This window comes from Oncorhynchus keta, chromosome 11 (genome assembly GCF_023373465.1).
Source record: "Oncorhynchus keta strain PuntledgeMale-10-30-2019 chromosome 11, Oket_V2, whole genome shotgun sequence".
Lineage (NCBI taxonomy): Eukaryota > Metazoa > Chordata > Actinopteri > Salmoniformes > Salmonidae > Oncorhynchus > Oncorhynchus keta.
The window spans coordinates 12,484,257-12,507,266 of record NC_068431.1 but is presented as its reverse complement, the minus strand read 5'-3'; the positions used below and the strand labels follow the sequence as shown (position 1 = coordinate 12,507,266).

At 47.1% G+C, this 23,010-nt stretch overlaps 1 pseudogene; it reads right to left on the bottom strand.

Annotated features, from left to right (window-relative positions):
* LOC118390640 (leucine--tRNA ligase, cytoplasmic-like) overlaps positions 1 to 22,963 on the bottom strand; it is a 36,815-nt pseudogene extending 13,852 nt beyond the window's left edge.
* Positions 22,964 to 23,010: the final 47 nt, after the last annotated feature.

Here is a 23,010-nt window from a genome sequence, read left to right as displayed (position 1 = left end):
TTTTACAAATCTGACTTGGTGGATAGATTCACAACGAGTGTAGCTTTAATTCAGTACATTGTATGTGCATTTTAATGAAAGTTTGAGTTTTATCAAAAACTATAGGTGGCGCACTTGAAATTTCCGCTGATTTATGTTCCCACCTCGGAACCACAGCCCTAACAAGGCTGTGTTTTACACTCAGGACACACAACATGGTAAGGCTGTGTTTTCACACTCAGGACATACACAACATGGTAAGGCTGTGTTTAACACTCAGGACACACAACATGGTAAGGCTGTGTTTAACACTCGGGATACACACAACATGGTATGGCTGTGTTTAACACTCAGGACACACAACATGGTAAGGCTGTGTTTAACACTCAGGACAATCAACATGGTAAGGCTGTGTTTAACACTCAGGACATACACAACATGGTAAGGCTGTGTTTAACACTCAGGACACACAACATGGTAAGGCTGTGTTTAACACTCAGGACATTCAACATGGTAAGGCTGTGTTTAACACTCAGGACATACACAACATGGTAAGGCTGTGTTTAACACTCAGGACACACAACATGGTAAGGCTGTGTTTAACACTCAGGACATTCAACATGGTAAGGCTGTGTTTAACACTCAGGACATACACAACATGGTAAGGCTGTGTTTAACACTCAGGACACACAACATGGTAAGGCTGTGTTTAACACTCAGGACACACAACATGGTAAGGCTGTGTTTAACACTCAGGACATTCAACATGGTAAGGCTGTGTTTAACACTCAGGACATACACAACATGGTAAGGCTGTGTTTAACACTCAGGACACACAACATGGTAAGGCTGTGTTTAACACTCAGGACACACAACATGGTAAGGCTGTGTTTAACACTCGGGATACACACAACATGGTATGGCTGTGTTTAACACTCAGGACACACACAACATGGTAAGGCTGTGTTTTACACTCAGGACACTCAACATGGTAAGGCTGTGTTTTACACTCAGGACACTCAACATGGTAAGGTTGTGTTTTACACTCAGGACACAGACAACATGGTAAGGCTGTGTTTTACACTCAGGACACTCAACATGGTAAGGCTGTGTTTAACACTCAGGACATACACAACATGGTAAGGCTGTGTTTAACACTCAGGACATACACAACAAGTAAAGAATTACTAATTGATTATGCTAATTATGCTAATAACTTCTGGAGAAAAGGCCTGTAAAATAATGACTGTTCCTCTCATAAAGCGTCTTAGTAATTAGGAGATGTTAAGTCAACCCGACACGCATGCGTCCCATCTAGCCATCTGGAAATGCAAATGCACTACGCTAAATGCTAATAGCACTCGTTAAAACTCAAACGTTCATTAGAACACACATGCAGGGTACTGAATTAAAGCTACACCCGTTGTGAATCCAGCCAACAAGTCAGATTTTTAAAATGCTTTTCGGCGAAAGCATGAGAAGCTATTATCTGATAGCATGCAACACCCCGAAATACCTGAAGGGAACGTAAACAAAATAATTAGCATAGCCGGCGCTACACAAAACGCAGAAATAAAATATAAAACATTCATTACCTTTGACGATCTTCTTTGTTGGCACTCCTAGATGTCCCATAAACATCACTATTGGGTCTTTTTTTCCGATTAAATCGGTCCATATATACCCTAAATATCTATCTATGAAGAGTGTGTGATCCAGGAAAAAACACAGTTTTAAAACGCAACGTCATTTGACGATAAACTTTCACAAAACACTTCGAAATACTTTTGTAATCCAACTTTAGGTATTAATAAACGTTAATAATCTATCAAATTGACCACGGGGCGATGTGTATTCAATAGCTCCACGTCTTGAAATCATGTTAGGAAATTTCTCATCCAAAACATCCTGTCGGAGACCGGAAGGAATGGGCTCTCTCTCACTCGTTTGACCAAGAAACAAAGCCCAGGCAATTGACAAGACTGGCGACATCGTGTGGAAGCTGTCGGACTTGCAATCTCAGCCCCATGTAATTTGCTTTCCAATAGACAATACATGCAAGTGGCGCATTGATATATTTTCCAGATTTTGGTGATAAGTTTTTCTTGCGCTTTTCGATGAAACACACGTTATGTTATAGTCACAGCCATGATTTAACCAGTTTTAGAAACGTCAGAGTGTTTTCTATCCACACATACTAATCATATGCATATACTATATTCCTGGCATGAGTAGCAGGACGCGCTGTTGCGCGATTTTTAACAGAATGTTCGAAAAAGTAGGGGGTAGACTTAACAGAGACTGGAAGGCTTATAGGGCCCTACTTACAGTTAGCAGAGAACTTGGAGATGGCGATACTCAGAATGAAGATGTTGCCATCTGATGAATATGAACAAAGACTGTTAGTAGGATCGCACACAAACACACACAGTATTTGTGCATGACCCTTGGCGTCTTCAGACCATATCAAACACAAAGGTCCCATGATGCCAGAGCAGGCGACAGAGTAATTTCAGTGCATCGGTGACTTGTTTGGAGTTAACAAAACCTCTTTCAGAGAAGGGAAAACATGCCTTTTCAGAGGTGAGTAACAGGTGACCATTCACCCGGACTGCCTGCAGCCATTTTCTGCTGTGTACACAAAGATAATCTCCTTCAAAACATGAGAATCTCCAGAGGGGTTGTCTTCCCATCCGTACCATCTGCACAGTGCCTTATCCCATAACTGGTTACACCCTGCAGTAATTAGGCTTATCCTGCCAATCCTTTCCAATAATATAGGTATAGAACTGCATAATTATTCTACACTTGTAAGGACACCAGCTGTATCTAATGTATGTGGACATTAGTCTTATAGTATGACCAGAATAGAACGTACAAGTTCACCCAAAACTGCATAAATCAGAAAAGACAAACAAACAAACCACTTCCAGATATCTTTAATATACAGCCCTCGCACCCATTTCATCATAAAATGAAGGCTCAATTAACTCAATCAATACAGCATTCCAGCATTCAATATAGCAAAACAACATTCCCATAAAGCCCAAATAGCTTTTATCCCTGTAGCAGCCCTAGCACCGTAGAGAGGCAGGCCCGGCAGACAGGCAGGTAGCCGGGCTGGGGGTTCATCTCACCTGGCATTGGGCCACACGGCCACGTGGCTGTACAGGTGGTTGGGCACCAGGTCATTCCCAGACACACAGGCATCCATGGGGTACAAGTACTCAAACCCCCTCCTCAGCCTCTGCAGGTGTTCTTTGGGGATCTCCATCTTCGGGGAAGAGAGAGCTCTGAAAGAAGATGAAGTCCCACACCTCCCTGCTCATCTGTTCTGGCCTGACAGACAGAGAGAGAGACAGGGAGACAGAGAGAGCACAGACACAGAGACTCAGATTGTAAAGTGGCTCCACTATATATATCCATAACCAACTATTGGGATTTAAAAAGCTCTGGCACACTGCTTTCTTCCTCTTCCACAAAATAAGGTTGAAGTCGGAAGTTTACATACACTTAGGTTGGAGTCATTAAAACTCGTTTATCAACCACTCCACAAATTTCTTGTTAACGAACTGTAGTTTTGGCAAGTCGGTTAGGGCATCTACTTTATGCATGACACAAGTAATTTTTTCAACAATTGTTTACACACAGATTATTTCACTTATAATTCACTGTATCACAATTCCAGTGGGTCAGAAGTTTACATACACTAAGTTGACTGTGCCTGTAAACAGCTTGGAAAATTCCAGAAAATTATGTAATGGCTTTAGAAGTTTCTGACAGGCTAATTGACATAATTTCAGTCAATTGGATGAGTACCTATGGATATATTTCAAGGCATACCTTCAAACTCAGTGCCTCTTTGCTTGACTTCATGGGAAAAATAAATAAAAAATCAGCCAGAAAAATAATTGTAGACCTCCACAAGTCTGGTTCATTCTTGGGAGCATCTTCCAAACACCTGAAGGTGCCACGTTCAGCAGCAGTCATATGTTCAGGAAGGAGATGCGTTCTGTCTTCTAGAGATGAACATACTTTGGGGGGAAAAGTGCATATCAATCCCAGAACAACAGCAAAGGACCTTGTGAAGATGCTGGAGGAAACAGATACAAAAGTATCTATATCCACAGTAAAACAAGTCAACATAACCTGAAAGGCCGCTCAGCAAGAAACAAGCCACTGCTCCAAATCCGCCGTAAAAAAGTAGACTACGGTTTGCAACTGCATATGGGGACAAAGACTGTACTTTTTGGAGAAACGTCCTCTGGGCTGATGAAACAAAAATATAATTGTTTGGCCATAATGACCATTGTTATGTTTGGAGGAAAAAGGGGAAGGCTTGCAAGCCGAAGAACATCATCCCAACCGTGAAGCACGTGGATGGCAGCATCATGTTGTGGGGGTGCTTTGCTGCAGGAGGGACTGGTGCACTTCACAAAATAGATGGCATCATGAGGCGGGAAAATTATGTGGATATAGTGAAGCAACATCTCAAGACATCAGTCAGGAAGTTAAAGCTTGGTCGCAAATGGCTCTTCCAGATGGACAATGACCCCAAGAATACTTCCAAAGTTGTGGCAAAATGGCTTAAGGACAACAAAGTCAACGTATTGGAGTTGCCATCACAAGGCCCTGACCTCAATCCTATAGAAAATGTGTGGGCAGAACTGAAAAAGCATGTGCGAGCAAGGAGGCCTACAAACCTGACTCAGTTACACCAGCTCTGTCAGGAGGAATTTGCCAAAATTCACCCAACTTATTGTGGGAAGCTTGTGGAAGGCTACCCGAAAAGTTTTACCCACGTTAATCAATTTAAAGGCAATACTACCAAATACTAATTGAGTGTATGTAAACCTCTGACCCACTGGGAATGTAATGAAAGAAATAAAAGCTGAAATAAATCATTATTCTATTATTCTGACATTTCACATTCTAAAAAGGAAGTGATGATCATAACTGACCTAAAACAGGGAATCTCTACTAGGATTAAATGTCAGGAATTGTGAAAAACTTCATTTAAATCTATTTGGCTATAAGGTGTATGTATATATATTATTATATATTATTATATATATTATTATATTATTATTATATATTGTGTATGTAAACTTCCGACTTCAACTGTATATGCATGTGCAAAATAGTACATTATAATCATATCTCCAACCATTACATTACAAACTTTCTCTATTGCAATAATGTGTTGAAAAGGTCATATTAAGGAGTTATAAAGCCCTCAGTCTGCATCTACAGAAGCCTATTCCCAATAAATGAAATGACCATGTGAGAGTAGAGAGTGGTGCATACTTGATCCCTTGAGGCGACGGTCCCTGTACGTTGAGCACTCCCCCTGGAGGAAGTGAGCCACAGTGTCGTAGGCCATGTAAATGGTTGAGTCAGACGGGGACTCGATTAGCCACTGCTGGTCCCATGGCAACCTTGTTCCTATAGCAACAAGCACACCGGACAAAAAAAAAGACCAAGAAAGAAAAACAATCAACCACCTTCTAGTGTGAACGGTAAAGGATATGCTTATCATATAATTACTGTGGTTTTACACACTGGAAAACTGATCATTAAGCATGTGAAACATGTTTCCTTCCTGTAGTTTGGCACATTATCTACTAAAACATGCTTCCTTATTTTGGGTATTTTGCCTCCAAGCAAATTTTACACCATCCCAAAATTCCCCAATGCCTCTGGTCTCAAAAGATGTGTTCCCGGACGTGAGAGGTTATGTTCTGGAACCATTACAAGCCCCCATCTCATTGTCATCTAATTATTAGAGATATACACATGTTTTTGCACCCACCATGTGTCATGTCCGTCATGGTCATGTGAGGTGAAATGTATATATTTTTGGATGTGAACACTCAGTGTGTTTGACCTGACGAAGTTCCGTTTCGGGCCCAGAGTTTAGTCAGACTGTATGTTACTGGTAGAACTAGGCCCAGAGTTTTAGTCAGACTGTATGATATAGGTAGAACTAGGCCCAGAGTTTAGTCAGACTGTATGTTATAGGTAGAACTAGGCCCAGAGTTTAGTCAGACTGTATGTTATAGGTAGAACTAGGCCCAGAGTTTAGTCAGACTGTATGTTATAGGTAGAACTAGGCCCAGAGTTTAGTCAGACTGTATGTTATAGGTAGAACTAGGCCCAGAGTTTAGTCAGACTGTATGTTATAGGTAGAACTAGGCCCAGAGTTTAGTCAGACTGTATGTTATAGGTAGAACTAGGCCCAGAGTTTAGTCAGACTGTATGTTACTGGTAGAACTAGGCCCAGAGTTTAGTCAGACTGTATGTTATAGGTAGAACTAGGCCCAGAGTTTAGTCAGACTGTATGTTATAGGTAGAACTAGGCCCAGAGTTTAGTCAGACTGTATGTTATAGGTAGAACTAGGCCCAGAGTTTAGTCAGACTGTATGTTATAGGTAGAACTAGGCCCAGAGTTTAGTCAGACTGTATGTTATAGGTAGAACTAGGCCCAGAGTTTAGTCAGACTGTATGTTACTGGTAGAACTGGCCAAGAGTTTAGTCAGACTGTATGTTATAGGTAGAACTAGGCCCAGAGTTTAGTCAGACTGTATGTTACTGGTAGAACTGGCCAAGAGTTTAGTCAGACTGTATGTTATAGGTAGAACTAGGCCCAGAGTTTAGTCAGACTGTATGTTACTGTTAGAACTAGGCCCAGAGTTTAGTCAGACTGTATGTTACTGTTAGAACTAGGCCCAGAGTTTAGTCAGTGTAACGGTTTTCATATGGTGAAGGAGAGTCGGACCAAAATGCAGCGTGTAGATTGCGATCTATGTTTAATGAAACAAACGTAACACGAATCAATACAAAACACTACAAAAACAATAAACAAACCTAAAACAGCCTATACTTGTGTCAACTAACACAGACCAAGGACATCAGGACACTAAGGACAATCACCCACAACACAACCAAAGAATATGGCTGCCTAAATATGGTTCCCAATCAGAGACAACGATAAACACCTGCCTCTGATTGAGAACCACTTCAGACAGCCATAGACTTACCTAGAACACCCCACTAAGCTACAATCCCACTACATACACACCACATACAAAAACCCATGTCACACCCTGGCCTGACCAAATAAATGAAGATAAACACAAAATACTTCGACCAGGGCGTGACAGTCAGACTGTATGTTACTGGTAGAACTACGCCAAGAGTTGTCAGGTCACATGGTCAGTAAAAATCCTGGCCCTGCACAGGATATGCTTTGCTGTGACACCAAACTAACTCCACTGATTTTGTCCCATGTCCCCTGTCCAAACTAACTCCACTGATCCTGTCCCATGTCCCATGACCAAACTAAATCCACTGATCCTGCCCCATGACCAAACTAAATCCACTGATCCTGTCCCCTGTCCAAGGTAACTCCACTGATCATGTCCAATCTCCAAACTAACTCCACTGATCCTGCCCCATGTGCCTGTCCCCCTCCTTACCCAGGGCATAGGTACGTGAGCATGCGTGTTCCTGGAGCCAGTTCAGAGTGGCCTCAAAGCTCTTCCTGGTCTCATCACAGAACCTAAAGAGTGTGTGGTCACAGAGTGCCACCACACACTCATCTGCAGAGCTCACCATCACCTGCTTCTCTGGCTCCATAGAGATCAAAGCTTGGCCCTGGAACATTAGTAGAGGTCCAGGTCTGAACACACTAATGCACAACAAAGAAATGTATCAAACACATCAGTGAAGAGCCCACATCAACAACAGTAGCAAACAGCCCACGTCAACAACCGTAGCAAACAGCCCACGTCAACAACCGTAGCAAACAGCCCACGTCAACAACCGTAGCAAACAGCCCACGTCAACAACCGTAGCAAACAGCCCACGTCAACAACCGTAGCAAACAGCCCACGTCAACAACAGTAGCAAACAGCCCACGTCAACAACAGTAGCAAAGAGCCCACGTCAACAACCGTAGCAAACAGCCCACATCAAGAACCGTAGCAAACAGCCCACGTCAACAACAGTAGCAAACAGCCCACATCAACAACAGTAGCAAACAGCCCACGTCAACAACAGTAGCAAAGAGCCCACATCAAGAACCGTAGCAAAGAGCCCACGTCAACAACCGTAGCAAACAGCCCACGTCAACAACAGTAGCAAACAGCCCACGTCAACAACCGTAGCAAACAGCCCACGTCAACAACCGTAGCAAACAGCCCACGTCAACAACCGTAGCAAACAGCCCACGTCAACAACCGTAGCAAACAGCCCACGTCAACAACCGTAGCAAACAGCTCACATCAAGAACCGTAGCAAACAGCCCACGTCAACAACCGTAGCAAACAGCCCACGTCAACAACCGTAGCAAACAGCCCACGTCAACAACCGTAGCAAACAGCCCACGTCAACAACCGTAGCAAAGAGCCCACGTCAACAACCGTAGCAAACAGCCCACGTCAACAACCGTAGCAAACAGCCCACGTCAACAACCGTAGCAAACAGCCCACGTCAACAACAGTAGCAAACAGCCCACGTCAACAACCGTAGCAAAGAGCCCACGTCAACAACCGTAGCAAACAGCCCACATCAAGAACCGTAGCAAAGAGCCCACGTCAACAACCGTAGCAAACAGCCCACATCAAGAACCGTAGCAAACAGCCCACGTCAACAACAGTAGCAAAGAGCCCACGTCAACAACCGTAGCAAACAGCCCACGTCAACAACCGTAGCAAACAGCCCACGTCAACAACCGTAGCAAACAGCTCACATCAAGAACCGTAGCAAGCAGCCCACGTCAACAACCGTAGCAAACAGCCCACGTCAACAACAGTAGCAAGCAGCCCACGTCAACAACCGTAGCAAACAGCTCACATCAAGAACCGTAGCAAGCAGCCCACGTCAACAACCGTAGCAAACAGCTCACATCAAGAACCGTAGCAAACAGCCCACGTCAACAACCGTAGCAAACAGCCCACGTCAACAACCGTAGCAAACAGCTCACATCAAGAACCGTAGCAAGCAGCCCACGTCAACAACCGTAGCAAAGAGACCACGTCAACAACCGTAGCAAAGAGCCCACGTCAACAACCGTAGCAAAGAGCCCACGTCAACAACCGTAGCAAAGAGCCCACGTCAACAACCGTAGCAAACAGCCCACGTCAACAACAGTAGCAAACAGCCCACATCAAGAACCGTAGCAAAGAGCCCACGTCAACAACCGTAGCAAACAGCCCACATCAAGAACCGTAGCAAACAGCCCACGTCAACAACAGTAGCAAAGAGCCCACGTCAACAACCGTAGCAAACAGCCCACGTCAACAACAGTAGCAAACAGCCCACGTCAACAACCGTAGCAAACAGCCCACATCAAGAACCGTAGCAAACAGCCCACGTCAACAACAGTAGCAAACAGCCCACATCAAGAACCGTAGCAAACAGCCCACGTCAACAACAGTAGCAAAGAGCCCACGTCAACAACCGTAGCAAACAGCCCACGTCAACAACAGTAGCAAACAGCCCACGTCAACAACCGTAGCAAAGAGCCCACGTCAACAACCGTAGCAAACAGCCCACATCAAGAACCGTAGCAAACAGCCCACGTCAACAACCGCAGCAAACAGCCCACGTCAACAACCGTAGCAAGCAGCCCACGTCAACAACCGTAGCAAACAGCCCACGTCAACAACCGCAGCAAAGAGCCCACGTCAACAACCGTAGCAAACAGCCCACGTCAACAACCGTAGCAAACAGCCCACGTCAACAACCGCAGCAAAGAGCCCACGTCAACAACCGTAGCAAACAGCCCACGTCAACAACCGTAGCAAACAGCCCATGTCAACAACCACAGCAAAGAGCCCATGTCAACAACCGTAGCAAACAGCCCATGTCAACAACCACAGCAAAGAGCCCACGTCAACAACCGTAGCAAACAGCCCACGTCAACAACCACAGCAAAGAGCCCACGTCAACAACCGTAGCAAAGAGCCCATGTCAACAACCACAGCAAAGAGCCCACGTCAACAACCACAGCAAAGAGCCCACGTCAACAACCGTAGCAAAGAGCCCATGTCAACAACCGTAGCAAAGAGCCCATGTCAACAACCACAGCAAACAGCCCACGTCAACAACCACAGCAAAGAGCCCACGTCAACAACCGTAGCAAACAGCCCACGTCAACAACAGTAGCAAACAGCCCACATCAAGAACCGTAGCAAAGAGCCCACGTCAACAACCGTAGCAAACAGCCCACATCAAGAACCGTAGCAAACAGCCCACGTCAACAACAGTAGCAAAGAGCCCACGTCAACAACCGTAGCAAACAGCCCACGTCAACAACAGTAGCAAACAGCCCACGTCAACAACCGTAGCAAACAGCCCACGTCAACAACAGTAGCAAACAGCCCACATCAAGAACCGTAGCAAAGAGCCCACGTCAACAACCGTAGCAAACAGCCCACATCAAGAACCGTAGCAAACAGCCCACGTCAACAACAGTAGCAAAGAGCCCACGTCAACAACCGTAGCAAACAGCCCACGTCAACAACAGTAGCAAACAGCCCACGTCAACAACCGTAGCAAACAGCCCACATCAAGAACCGTAGCAAACAGCCCACGTCAACAACAGTAGCAAACAGCCCACATCAAGAACCGTAGCAAACAGCCCACGTCAACAACAGTAGCAAAGAGCCCACGTCAACAACCGTAGCAAACAGCCCACGTCAACAACAGTAGCAAACAGCCCACGTCAACAACCATAGCAAAGAGCCCACGTCAACAACCGTAGCAAACAGCCCACATCAAGAACCGTAGCAAACAGCCCACGTCAACAACCGCAGCAAACAGCCCACGTCAACAACCGTAGCAAGCAGCCCACGTCAACAACCGTAGCAAACAGCCCACGTCAACAACCGCAGCAAAGAGCCCACGTCAACAACCGTAGCAAACAGCCCACGTCAACAACCGTAGCAAACAGCCCACGTCAACAACCGCAGCAAAGAGCCCACGTCAACAACCGTAGCAAACAGCCCACGTCAACAACCGTAGCAAACAGCCCATGTCAACAACCACAGCAAAGAGCCCATGTCAACAACCGTAGCAAACAGCCCATGTCAACAACCACAGCAAAGAGCCCACGTCAACAACCGTAGCAAACAGCCCACGTCAACAACCACAGCAAAGAGCCCACGTCAACAACCGTAGCAAAGAGCCCATGTCAACAACCACAGCAAAGAGCCCACGTCAACAACCACAGCAAAGAGCCCACGTCAACAACCGTAGCAAAGAGCCCATGTCAACAACCGTAGCAAAGAGCCCATGTCAACAACCACAGCAAACAGCCCACGTCAACAACCACAGCAAAGAGCCCACGTCAACAACCGTAGCAAAGAGCCCATGTCAACAACCGTAGCAAAGAGCCCATGTCAACAACCACAGCAAACAGCCCACGTCAACAACCACAGCAAAGAGCCCACGTCAACAACCGTAGCAAAGAGCCCACGTCAACAACCGTAGCAAACAGCCCACGTCAACAACCGTAGCAAACAGCCCACGTCAACAACAGTAGCAAACAGCCCACGTCAACAACCGTAGCAAAGAGCCCACGTCAACAACCGTAGCAAACAGCCCACATCAAGAACCGTAGCAAACAGCCCACGTCAACAACCGCAGCAAACAGCCCACGTCAACAACCGTAGCAAGCAGCCCACGTCAACAACCGTAGCAAACAGCCCACGTCAACAACCGCAGCAAAGAGCCCACGTCAACAACCGTAGCAAACAGCCCACGTCAACAACCGTAGCAAACAGCCCACGTCAACAACCGCAGCAAAGAGCCCACGTCAACAACCGTAGCAAACAGCCCACGTCAACAACCGTAGCAAACAGCCCATGTCAACAACCACAGCAAAGAGCCCATGTCAACAACCGTAGCAAACAGCCCATGTCAACAACCACAGCAAAGAGCCCACGTCAACAACCGTAGCAAACAGCCCACGTCAACAACCACAGCAAAGAGCCCACGTCAACAACCGTAGCAAAGAGCCCATGTCAACAACCACAGCAAAGAGCCCACGTCAACAACCACAGCAAAGAGCCCACGTCAACAACCGTAGCAAAGAGCCCATGTCAACAACCGTAGCAAAGAGCCCATGTCAACAACCACAGCAAACAGCCCACGTCAACAACCACAGCAAAGAGCCCACGTCAACAACCGTAGCAAAGAGCCCATGTCAACAACCGTAGCAAAGAGCCCATGTCAACAACCACAGCAAACAGCCCACGTCAACAACCACAGCAAAGAGCCCACGTCAACAACCGTAGCAAAGAGCCCACGTCAACAACCGTAGCAAACAGCCCACGTCAACAACCACAGCAAAGAGCCCATGTCAACAACCGTAGCAAACAGCCCACGTCAACAACCGTAGCAAACAGCCCACGTCAACAACAGTAGCAAACAGCCCACGTCAACAACAGTAGCAAACAGCCCACGTCAACAACCACAGCAAAGAGCCCATGTCAACAACCGTAGCAAACAGCCCACGTCAACAACCGTAGCAAAGAGCCCACGTCAACAACCGTAGCAAACAGCCCACGTCAACAACCACAGCAAAGAGCCCATGTCAACAACCGTAGCAAACAGCCCACGTCAACAACCACAGCAAAGAGCCCATGTCAACAACCGTAACAAACAGCCCACGTCAACAACCGTAGCAAAGAGCCCACGTCAACAACCGTAGCAAAGAGCCCACGTCAACAACCGTAGCAAACAGCCCACGTCAACAACCGCAGCAAAGAGCCCACGTCAACAACCGTAGCAAAGAGCCCACGTCAACAACCGTAGCAAACAGCCCACGTCAACAACCGTAGCAAAGAGCCCACGTCAACAACCGTAGCAAACAGCCCACGTCAACAACCGCAGCAAAGAGCCCACGTCAACAACCGTAGCAAAGAGCCCACGTCAACAACCGTAGCAAACAGCCCACGTCAACAACCGTAGCAAACAGCCCACGTCAACAACCACAGCAAAGAGCCCACTTCAACAACCGTAGCAAACAGCCCACGTCAACAACCACAGCAAAGAGCCCACTTCAACAACCGTAGCAAACAGCCCACGTCAACAACCGTAGCAAAGAGCCCACGTCAACAACCGTAGCAAACAGCCCACGTCAACAACCGTAGCAAACAGCCCACGTCAACAACCACAGCAAAGAGCCCACGTCAACAACCGTAGCAAACAGCCCACGTCAACAACCACAGCAAAGAGCCCACTTCAACAACCGTAGCAAACAGCCCACGTCAACAACCGTAGCAAAGAGCCCACGTCAACAACCGCAGCAAAGAGCCCACGTCAACAACCGTAGCAAACAGCCCACGTCAACAACCGTAGCAAACAGCCCACGTCAACAACCGTAGCAAACAGCCCACGTCAACAACCGTAGCAAACAGCCCACGTCAACAACCGTAGCAAACAGCCCATGTCAACAACCGTAGCAAACAGCCCACGTCAACAACCGTAGCAAACAGCCCACGTCAACAACCGTAGCAAACAGCCCACGTCAACAACCGTAGCAAAGAGCCCACGACAACAACCGCAGCAAAGAGCCCACGTCAACAACCGCAGCAAAGAGCCCACGTCAACAACCGTAGCAAACAGCCCACGTCAACAACCGTAGCAAACAGCCCACGTCAACAACCATAGCAAACAGCCCACGTCAACAACCACAGCAAAGAGCCCACGTCAACAACCGTAGCAAACAGCTCACGTCAACAACCGCAGCAAAGAGCCCACGTCAACAACCGTAGGAAACAGCCCACGTCAACAACCGTAGCAAAGTGCCCACGTCAACAACCGTAGCAAAGTGCCCACGTCAACAACCGTAGGAAACAGCCCACGTCAACAACCGTAGCAAAGAGCCCACGTCAACACCCGTAGCAAAGTGCCCACGTCAACAACCGTAGGAAACAGCCCACGTCAACAACCGTAGCAAAGAGCCCACGTCAACAACCGTAGCAAAGAGCCCACGTCAACAACCGTAGCAAAGTGCCCACGTCAACAACCGTAGCAAACAGCCCACGTCAACAACCGTAGGAAACAGCCCACGTCAACAACCGTAGCAAACAGCCCACGTCAACAACCGCAGCAAACAGCCCACGTCAACAACCGTAGCAAACAGCCCACGTCAACAACCGTAGCAAACAGCCCACGTCAACAACCGTAGCAAACAGCCTACGTCAACAACCGTAGCAAAGAGCCCACGTCAACAACCGTAGCAAACAGCCCACGTCAACAACCACTGCAAAGAGCCCACTTCAACAACCGTAGCAAACAGCCCACGTCAACAACCGTAGCAAAGAGCCCACGTCAACAACCGCAGCAAAGAGCCCACGTCAACAACCGTAGCAAACAGCCCACGTCAACAACCGTAGCAAACAGCCCACGTCAACAACCGTAGCAAACAGCCCACGTCAACAACCGTAGCAAACAGCCCACGTCAACAACCGTAGCAAACAGCCCACGTCAACAACCGTAGCAAAGAGCCCACGTCAACAACCGCAGCAAAGAGCCCACGTCAACAACCGTAGCAAACAGCCCACGTCAACAACCGTAGCAAACAGCCCACGCCAACAACCGTAGCAAACAGCCCACGTCAACAACCACAGCAAAGAGCCCACGTCAACAACCGTAGCAAACAGCTCACGTCAACAACCGCAGCAAAGAGCCCACGTCAACAACCGTAGGAAACAGCCCACATCAACAACCGTAGCAAAGTGCCCACGTCAACAACCGTAGCAAAGTGCCCACGTCAACAACCGTAGGAAACAGCCCACGTCAACAACCGTAGCAAAGAGCCCACGTCAACAACCGTAGCAAAGTGCCCACGTCAACAACCGTAGGAAACAGCCCACGTCAACAACCGTAGCAAAGAGCCCACGTCAACAACCGTAGCAAAGAGCCCACGTCAACAACCGTAGCAAAGTGCCCACGTCAACAACCGTAGGAAACAGCCCACGTCAACAACCGTAGCAAAGAGCCCACGTCAACAACCGTAGCAAAGTGCCCACGTCAACAACCGTAGGAAACAGCCCACGTCAACAACCGTAGCAAAGAGCCCACGTCAACAACCGTAGCAAAGTGCCCACGTCAACAACCGTAGGAAACAGCCCACGTCAACAACCGTAGCAAACAGCTCACATCAAGAACCGCAGCAAACAGCCCACATCAACAACCGTAGCAAAGAGCCCACGTCAACAACCGTAGCAAACAGCCCACGTCAACAACCGTAGCAAACAGCCCACGTCAACAACCGTAGCAAACAGCCCACGTCAACAACCACAGCAAAGAGCCCACTTCAACAACCGTAGCAAACAGCCCACGTCAACAACCACAGCAAAGAGCCCACTTCAACAACCGTAGCAAACAGCCCACGTCAACAACCGTAGCAAAGAGCCCACGTCAACAACCGTAGCAAACAGCCCACGTCAACAACCGTAGCAAACAGCCCACGTCAACAACCACAGCAAAGAGCCCACGTCAACAACCGTAGCAAACAGCCCACGTCAACAACCACAGCAAAGAGCCCACTTCAACAACCGTAGCAAACAGCCCACGTCAACAACCGTAGCAAAGAGCCCACGTCAACAACCGCAGCAAAGAGCCCACGTCAACAACCGTAGCAAACAGCCCACGTCAACAACCGTAGCAAACAGCCCACGTCAACAACCGTAGCAAACAGCCCACGTCAACAACCGTAGCAAACAGCCCACGTCAACAACCGTAGCAAACAGCCCACGTCAACAACCGTAGCAAAGAGCCCACGTCAACAACCGCAGCAAAGAGCCCACGTCAACAACCGCAGCAAAGAGCCCACGTCAACAACCGTAGCAAACAGCCCACGTCAACAACCGTAGCAAACAGCCCACGTCAACAACCGTAGCAAACAGCCCACATCAACAACCACAGCAAAGAGCCCACGTCAACAACCGTAGCAAACAGCTCACGTCAACAACCGCAGCAAAGAGCCCACGTCAACAACCGCAGCAAAGAGCCCACGTCAACAACCGTAGCAAACAGCCCACGTCAACAACCGTAGCAAACAGCCCACGTCAACAACCGTAGCAAACAGCCCACGTCAACAACCACAGCAAAGAGCCCACGTCAACAACCGTAGCAAACAGCTCACGTCAACAACCGCAGCAAAGAGCCCACGTCAACAACCGCAGCAAAGAGCCCACGTCAACAACCGTAGGAAACAGCCCACGTCAACAACCGTAGCAAAGTGCCCACGTCAACAACCGTAGCAAAGTGCCCACGTCAACAACCGTAGGAAACAGCCCACGTCAACAACCGTAGCAAAGAGCCCACGTCAACAACCGTAGCAAAGTGCCCACGTCAACAACCGTAGGAAACAGCCCACGTCAACAACCGTAGCAAAGAGCCCACGTCAACAACCGTAGCAAAGAGCCCACGTCAACAACCGTAGCAAAGTGCCCACGTCAACAACCGTAGCAAACAGCCCACGTCAACAACCGTAGGAAACAGCCCACGTCAACAACCGTAGCAAACAGCCCACGTCAACAACCGTAGCAAACAGCCCACGTCAACAACCGCAGCAAACAGCCCACGTCAACAACCGTAGCAAACAGCCCACGTCAACAACCGTAGCAAACAGCCCACGTCAACAACCGTAGCAAACAGCCCACGTCAACAACCGTAGCAAACAGCCCACGTCAACAACCGTAGCAAACAGCCCACGTCAACAACCACAGCAAAGAGCCCACTTCAACAACCGTAGCAAACAGCCCACGTCAACAACCGTAGCAAAGAGCCCACGTCAACAACCGCAGCAAAGAGCCCACGTCAACAACCGTAGCAAACAGCCCACGTCAACAACCGTAGCAAACAGCCCACGTCAACAACCGTAGCAAACAGCCCACGTCAACAACCGTAGCAAACAGCCCACGTCAACAACCGTAGCAAACAGCCCACGTCAACAACCGTAGCAAAGAGCCCACGTCAACAACCGCAGCAAACAGCCCACGTCAACAACCGTAGCAAACAGCCCACGTCAACAACCGTAGCAAACAGCCCACGTCAACAACCGTAGCAAACAGCCCACGTCAACAACCACAGCAAAGAGCCCACGTCAACAACCGTAGCAAACAGCTCACGTCAACAACCGCAGCAAAGAGCCCACGTCAACAACCGTAGGAAACAGCCCACGTCAACAACCGTAGCAAAGTGCCCACGTCAACAACCGTAGCAAAGTGCCCACGTCAACAACCGTAGGAAACAGCCCACGTCAACAACCGTAGCAAAGAGCCCACGTCAACAACCGTAGCAAAGTGCCCACGTCAACAACCGTAGGAAACAGCCCACGTCAACAACCGTAGCAAAGAGCCCACGTCAACAACCGTAGCAAAGAGCCCACGTCAACAACCGTAGCAAAGTGCCCACGTCAACAACCGTAGGAAACAGCCCACGTCAACAACCGTAGCAAAGAGCCCACGTCAACAACCGTAGCAAAGTGCCCACGTCAACAACCGTAGGAAACAGCCCACGTCAACAACCGTAGCAAAGAGCCCACGTCAACAACCGTAGCAAAGTGCCCACTTCAACAACCGTAGGAAACAGCCCACGTCAACAACCGTAGCAAACAGCTCACATCAAGAACCGCAGCAAAGAGCCCACGTCAACAACCGTAGCAAACAGCCCACGTCAACAACCGCAGCAAAGAGCCCACGTCAACAACCGCAGCAAAGAGCCCACGTCAACAACCGTAGCAAACAGCCCACGTCAACAACCGCAGCAAACAGCCCACGTCAACAACCGTAGCAAACAGCCCACGTCAACAACCGTAGCAAACAGCCCACGTCAACAACCGTAGCAAAGAGCCCACGTCAACAACCGTAGCAAACAGCCCACGTCAACAACCGTAGCAAACAGCCCACAGTGTAAACAAACAATATAGTTAAAAAGCATAAACATGAACACAATAAATATAGATTGGTGTCGTATCTGTGGCAGCGTGAGAAGCATGGGCATAGGTGAAGGAGTCCCAGTACAGCACCACGGACAGCAGCACTCAGTTCAGCACTGCGGAAGACTGCACTACGTTCAAAACCAGGCCAGCCGAAGACAGCTCCACAACTCCTCTCACCCAACACACATGGTACAAGATTACTAATCAGCACACCTGCAAGGCATTCCTTAATCAACTGACTGGCACAGGGGCGCAGGCTGGACCTCACTCAGCTGGAGCAGTTAGGAAGACAGCCAGCCTACTCACACTGTGTTTTCGCTCTCCTGCCACAGACTCTGCCAGTGAGGCCACATCGCCGCAAGAGGCTACAGGTGGCCGCCATATTTAACCACCCTCTTTGCCTGAACGGCTTGTGGACAAGAACTCCAGAGACACTGAAAGCTATAGTAAAAGCTTATGAACCTTGAACTCTGTTGTTGTGTGTTTACTCCTTTTCCACTTGTGTAGTCGGGCACACCCCACTCTTCCCGACAGTATCAAATAATGGATTTCAACCTGGGTCCTCCGTCATTGTCTTCTGGATGGGTTTATTGACGTCCTGCAATTTTTCGGCCCTTCTAGTCTTCAACCTGCATGATCTGAGAAAAGAAGACAGTTCATTACAAACCATGTTGTTGACTTTTAAAAATATTATTCTACATTGTTGTATAGGTCTGCTGCACCTCTTTAGCCATAGCTGTCCTACGAGGATAAATACAGTGGTATTGTAATACTTGTATGCATAGTTGAGATGTTATTTGTAGCCATTAGGACTCACTCCTTCATTGAAGCCCTCGAGGTAGACCCTTTCCTTGGCCTCTGCCAGCTTCTCAAGGTCATTCTGGCTCGGGATCGTCAACTGGTCACAGAACTGGAGGAGCCGACAGGTTCCCATAGCCAGGGATCTCAATGATGGGCAGATGGAGTAGAGCAGTGTGAGTACAAGGCACACAGTACACTGTCTGGACATTTATAACCAAATAAAGGTTGCGAGAGGCAGCTTACCAGCTCAAAAGGTAAGACCATCTTGTATTTGATTCCACATTTTTCTCTCAGGACCTATAAGAGGAATCCAAGTGATCTCCAATTACTTCATTGACCAAAACATATTTTGCGATGCATAGGTTAGCTAATATAGACCAGAAGCCACAAACAAGCACAAAGTAAATAATTAAGTAGTACAGTTAAAGCATCACCTGTTTCTTTTTTATATCCCTGAGGGCAGCGATGTCATTGGGTGCATCGGACGGAACGCTGGTGACAATTCCAGTGCCTGGGTGTCACAAAGCAAGTAGACCAAAGTCACATGAGAAACACAACCAACACCCAGAGGCACAAAAATTCCCCTGCGGTGTCCTCTGAGAATGTTTTCCCTCATTGCCTTCTCTACCAAACACAGGACATTGTGCATCAGCGAGAGAACAAAGCCATAGACATCTGCATTCTGACGTTTCAATTTAGTCGGACCATTTCAATGCAGATGTAAACCCCTGGAGCAAAACATACCAAAATAATTCACTGTAATGACTCATAGCAAAAGAGGCAATGCTGTGGGAGTTGTGTGTAGCATCCCCTCAGGTCCTAAATCAGTAACCATCATCTTTTTACTTGCTCTACAATGACTTGTGCCTCCCTCACTTTAGCTCTTCAAAAGGAGGAAGGCCTCAAGCCCGATCTTGACGTGCTGGAGCAGAGACATCATGGAAGCAATTAAGTGGTATTTAGAGCATTCTTGACTATTCCAATACCATTGTCCTGCTTGATGGTGAGCGTAGGCAGAGCATAGATGGTCTGGTAAGATGGCAGCGGGGCACTAAGAGCACATCCAAGAATATCCTACGGAGAGAGTTAAACGTGAGTGTGCGTGGTCACATGAGATGTAGTGTGTGTGTGTGTATGTGTCAGGCTCACATATGTTGCAGTGTGTAAGTGTATGTGCAAATACTTAAACATAAGGATGTCATTTAAATGTACATCTCTTCACCCAGAACATCCATGATCCCTGTGACCTTGCCGTTCTTCTTCGTGAAGCCCTGGTAAGACATGTTCCTAGTAGACCTCCGTGTGTTGATGAACACGTCTCCACTGGCCGTCTCGAAGGCTAGGTACTTGATGTCAGGATGGACCCAGCAGTTAGTCTGGCCAAACATGCTCTCTGGTCTGAGAGTAGCTGCCACCAAGAAGATGCTCTGATTATTAAGGGCACTCCAGGGTTAGGGTTACCAGGAAAATAAGTGTTCAGACGAGTGCAAAACAATTATTGTATTCTCAAGCAGCACCCTGCAATAATCTGCTATAACCTGCTATTAGGACAACCAACTTGCACCTTATGTCACAATTAACAACACAAAATTGATTGGTTACATCAATGAAAAAGTTGTTCCGAGTCTCATGCTACTAAATAAAATACAGTGTGTCGGGTTCACATAGAGTAGTAACTTAGTTTGCAGGGTAGGGCTCGACAACCTTCATCTTAATGAGGGTGTATCCTGTGGATCACTAGAATGTAAAAATATGATGATTTTATTTTTACTTCACCTGTATTTAACCAGGTAGGCAAGTTGAGAACAAGTTCTCATTTACAACTGCGACCTGGACAAGATAAAACAAAGCAGCGTGACAAAAACAACACAGAGTTACACATGGAATAAACAATCGTACAGTCAATAACACAATAGAAAAATCTGTATACAGTGTGTGCAAATTAAGTAATTAGGTTAGGCAATAAATAGTCCAATAGTGGTGAAGTAATTACAATTTAGCAATTTACACTGGAGTGATATATGTGCAGATGCGGATGTGCAAGTAGAAATACTGGTGTGCAAAAGCGCAGAAAAACAAAAACAAATATGGGGATGAGGTAGGTAGTTGGTTGGATGGGCTATTTACAGATGGGCTGTTTACAGCTGAAGCGATCGGTAAGTTTCTCTGACAGCTGACGCTTATAGTTAGTGAGGGAGATACAAGTCTCCAACTTCAGTGATTTTTGCAATTTGTTCCAGTCATTGGCAGCAGAGAACTGGAAGGAAAGGCAGCTAAAGAGGGAGTTGGCTTTGGAGATGACCAGTGAAATATACCTGCTGTAGCGTGTGCTATGGGTGGGTGTTGCTCTGGTGACCAGTGAGCTAAGGCGGAGGTTTACCTAGAAAAGACTTATAGATGACCTGGAGCCAGTGGGTTTGGCAACGAATATGTAGTGAGGACCAGCCAACGAGAGCATACAGGTCGCCGTGGTGGTAGTATATGGGGCTTTGATGACAAAAGCTGCAGAGCTGTAGTCACACAACTCATTGAGATTATGTAGTGGTAAAAACATTTGACCTCTCCAGTCTGCCTGTCGTGGTCCATACACAGCTTTCCATCTTTCGGTGATTAGATGAAAGACCTGCAAAACGTAATGGCATGACAATGTAATAATGCTCCATGGAAAATGCAGGGATATTTATAACCATTTCCAACAGCTTACCTTTTACCAAACTTTAATTTATTCCTCTCATTTAGGGCAATAAACTGTCACCTCACAAAGGAGTTGTAGAAAGGCTTCACAACGGTTGTGATGAAGGCGCGTCGCCAGCACCACCTGTGATATAATCACCTTTTTTTTAAAACATTGTCAGCACCTGAAATTCTTTTTTGAAAGTGAACTAAAGCATGGTTGTTGCTCTGCACATTCAGGTCTGAATCTTAACTTGAGATCCAAACACTTAACTTAGAATTATACATTGATGTAAATGCGAGATTTGCAAGAAAATTTAAGTTATTAGCACAGATCTCGAGTTAGGAATCAGATCTCATGAAACAAATGTATGTCTATTGGTTAACATCGGGCTTCCTGGTACTGAACAAGATAAAATTAAGAAACAAGCTCAGTTTGATGGTTTCTTGTCATAATCAGTCACCTATACACCCATCCTCTTTTGGTCTTTCAAGGCCTGGGGTGAGAAGTTCTCCAGGCAGTGTTCCATGTTGGCAAACGACACCATCTCCTTGTCACTCAACCCCAGAGACCACATAATGTCCCATTGGAACTTGGACTCTACAGCCTTTGCCACTGCTTTGCTCTGAAGATCACACACACAAGAGACAAGTTACATTTTGAATTGTGCATTAAAGGAAACAATTTTCCCCAAGCTTACAAGTAGTGCAGAGGATCAATTGATATTTGCATAAAATGTTCACCTCTATGCCCTTAGATTTGTCTTTAAACATGAACTCATCTACAAACTTGGGGTTCTCTTCCTCCTCATCAGGGAACCTCCATCTCTCATTTCAGCTTGCTTGCACAGGCCTGTGAATTAAGATGAATGTAACCTACTTAAATAACAGCTGATCATGTATGATGTGCACAGCAAGCTTCCTGTACAATGCAACCCAAATGGAAATAGGCATTGCTTCCCTTTCAAGCAATGGAAACCAACAGCAAACTACAACGAAATAAAGAGCCATGTGTAAAATACATTTTTCACAGAGGATCTTGAATGTAATAAGACCTACACTCACTTAGTACATCTACAAGTCAAATCTCTATATATCTTACTTCGAAAGGCAGAAAGTATGACTGAGATGCAGCCTTCCATTCAAGTAGGGGTGGGTGACAAAGTACTTGTTTTTGCTGTGAATGAAAGGGTGGTACATTAGGTTGGGAAAAGTGGCCGTGAAAACTAAAGTAGGGCATGGATAATCATATTAACAGTCCAAGTAGACTTACAATGTGCTTTCACAAATAGTGGTGGGTGAGTCACAATCAAGCCTTCTTTCCTTCACCCATTTCTGTTGGATTCCCCCCTCTATCTTTTGAGAAAGTCCAACTTTGCTGTTCCGTTTCGCTCCTAAAATTAATATGTATAATTAATTTAGATTGAAGAACAACAACATCCTCGTTCCTCATCATTATTGCTGCAATCAGCAGTTTAAACAATAACAAAGATAATTCCCAGGTAAAAAAGGTAAGGGATGGGGCTGGAGAAATGTAGCCACTCTCATATTCATAGACAGGCCTATGGATGCAAGGGCTGACCATCTAAATTATA